The sequence below is a fragment of the Podarcis melisellensis genome, assembly GCF_964234715.1.
Source record: "Podarcis melisellensis genome assembly, chromosome: 4".
Classification (NCBI taxonomy): domain Eukaryota; kingdom Metazoa; phylum Chordata; class Lepidosauria; order Squamata; family Lacertidae; genus Podarcis; species Podarcis melisellensis.
In genome coordinates, this window is record NC_138531.1 from 17,772,117 (window position 1) to 17,775,011 (window position 2,895).

Below are 2,895 nucleotides of genomic sequence, written 5' to 3' on the forward strand. Positions count from 1 at the left end.
ATCCTCCACACCTGCCCGCCTCCTGTCCCCCCAAAACAGTACTTCTGTCTTGTCAGGATTCAACCTCAAACTGTTAGCCGCCATCCATCCTCCAACCGCCTCCAGACACTCACACAGGACCTTCACCACCTTCACTGGTTCTGATTTAAAAGAGAGGCCCCAGTCAGCATGACACCAACGATCAAGGAAAATGGCAACTGCATTCCAACAACAGTTATTTTACTGAAACACTGAAGTACACATAAGTGAACTAATCACACATTATTGTCCCTGTTTGCCCCTGTTTTGCGTGTCGAGGTCCCCAAGCCACCCTCTAAATAAATCACAATTCACACAGAATTTTTGTTTAAGGTTTTTGGCATAATTTTGGCCACAACTTTATTAAAATACATAAATGTGAGTGGTTGCTTAGGCATTGGTTATGTCTATCTGTCCGTCCGTCCCCTGGGGACAGAACTGACTTCCGGATTCCAGTGAAAGTCAGTAAGGGAAAACAATATTGGGGAGAAATGGAGCTGAGCCACAGGCCCTCACCCCTCCCCTCATGCTCCCAGGGGCTTGCACGGCCCTAGCCCCTTGCTGGGGATACGGACAAATGTGTGGCAAGCCCCTGGATTCCTTTAACGGAATTCCCTTGCAGCAGCAGCATTGGAGGGGCAGACACAGCCAAGCTTTACCCCTCCACCAACCAAATTTTGACCAATGCCTAACCACAACCTTACAAGTTGTGCCGATTTGCTACGCAGTAGGTAAAAATCAAATGGCACCAGCCAATCTGCCAAATGGACAAAATTCCTACCAGGTCCCTGCCCCAAAAGCAGACGACCCCATGACAGGCAGAGCAATATCAAACACAACAGCCCTAAATTAGGTAGGGTGGGCTGGCGATCCAATGCACACAGCAAAAGAGACTGTACCAAGCTGCGTTCAAGAATATATAACCTTCGGGCCAACCCTCTAACTGGTAACATCAAAATCTCCCCAACAACCCAAATTGGCCCAATCACAGTCATGGCCATCCAAATGGACACCAAGAGGGGGTGTCCTGTTAGACCCCATCACAACACATGCCCTCCATGAAGAAGAACATGCTCTGTGTCCATCTCTACATTGTAATCTCATTGGGAGAGGGACTTGTCAAACCTGTTCTTTGGAAAGCATCATCCCTTGTAGAAATAATACTCTATTTTGCATTGTAGCCAATGGGAACCTTCCATCAGCAGAACAGGAAGGGAAGCAATTTTCAGCAATTCCCCTTCCTCCCCTGCAACTCCAGCCACCTAAATCTGCTCCAGAGAGTATCTCAATCTTCTGAGGCTGATTTGGTGGGGTGCAGGAAAGCAGAAATCAGTGAAAATGGCTGCTTGAAGTTTTCTGTCAGCAGAGTGACACTTGGTTACAACCCAGTCATAACATAAGTTGGACTCATAATGTTAGTTGCGTGTGTAGGTCCCCAGGCCACCCCTCAAATAACTTCACACATAACACGTAATTTAGTTTTGGTTTTTGGGCACTATTTTGGCCACAACTTTATTAAAATACAAAATCAGTGAGTGGTTGTTTAGACATTGGTTATGACTATCTGTGCCCCCGCCTGGGACAGAACTGACATCCCGAGGTCCGATCGGTAGCCAGTAGAGGAGAAAGTCAAGCTGGGGGTCATTTGAGCTAAGCGTCGGACCCACGCCGCTCACCCCAGCAGCTCCCCGAAAGCTTGCCGGCCCAGATCCTATGACAAGGATTCCCATGACAGGGATTGGGCGGCCCTGGTCCCATGACAGGGATTGGACGAAATCATGGCAAGCCCCAGGATTCCTTTAACGGAATTCCCTTCATCGCAATGGGAGGGGCAGGCACGGCCTATCCTGACCCCTCCACCACCAGCATATTATAACCAATGCCTAACCGCAACCTTACAAGTTGTGACGAATTGCTGAGTAGTAGGCAAAAACCAAATGGCACAGCCAATCACCAAATGGCAAAATTCCTATTAGGCCCCTGCGCCAAGGCAGACGACCCCATGACAGGCAAAGCAAGGTCAACCGGAAAAGAGGGTGGGCGGGCGGGTGATCCGATGCACTCTGCAAAGAGAAAGAGAAACCAGAGTGCACCAATATTTAAAGACCATGGTCCCACCCACCCAATTTGCAACATACAATTTGCCCCAGCAACCCGGTTATCCAATCACAATGCCAGGCAACACTATTAACCTGCCTGGCAACAAGAGGTCTGGCCCGGTGGCCCACACCGCAACACGTGCTCTCATTTATTGGAGAACACGCTTTCTTCTGAATACCATTAACTTACTGCCATCTGATAGGTGTACAGATGGGACTTGAAATAAACACTGTTAGGGCTGGACTCTGTAGATGTATGAATCAAATAAATGTCAGCGGCATAGGAAAATATTCATTGAGAAGTATGTTTACTTTGCAAACCTTAACCTTCTACATCAAGCTGTTTTGAACCAGATCTAACTTGCTGTGTCACAGTCTCTCCCCCCCCTCCCATGCTATTATAGGACAGCAGGTTTTTGAATAAAGGCCACATGTGTCTGTCATAATGAATATAATTCATCTGGATTTCTTCAAGCTTCTGAAGTAGATGCAAACGTTCTTGTTACAATTTTAAGTCACCTTTCTAAGAAAAACAGTGCACAAAAATGGTTAATTCTTATGGCAGAGCCATCATGTGGGAAAATGGACATGGTTTCTATGCACCTCTGCAAATGGTTACTAGGAGTTCTCACAATATCCATCTTCCTTCTTTAATTTTAAATTGCAGAGAATAAAATAAGGTGACAATATCTTGACAACTTTTACTTGTTGAGGCTCTTAAGCTGTGTTCCTGGGAACTCTGGGGTTTGGTGAAAGCTTTTCAGGCTCTTCTCTGTAA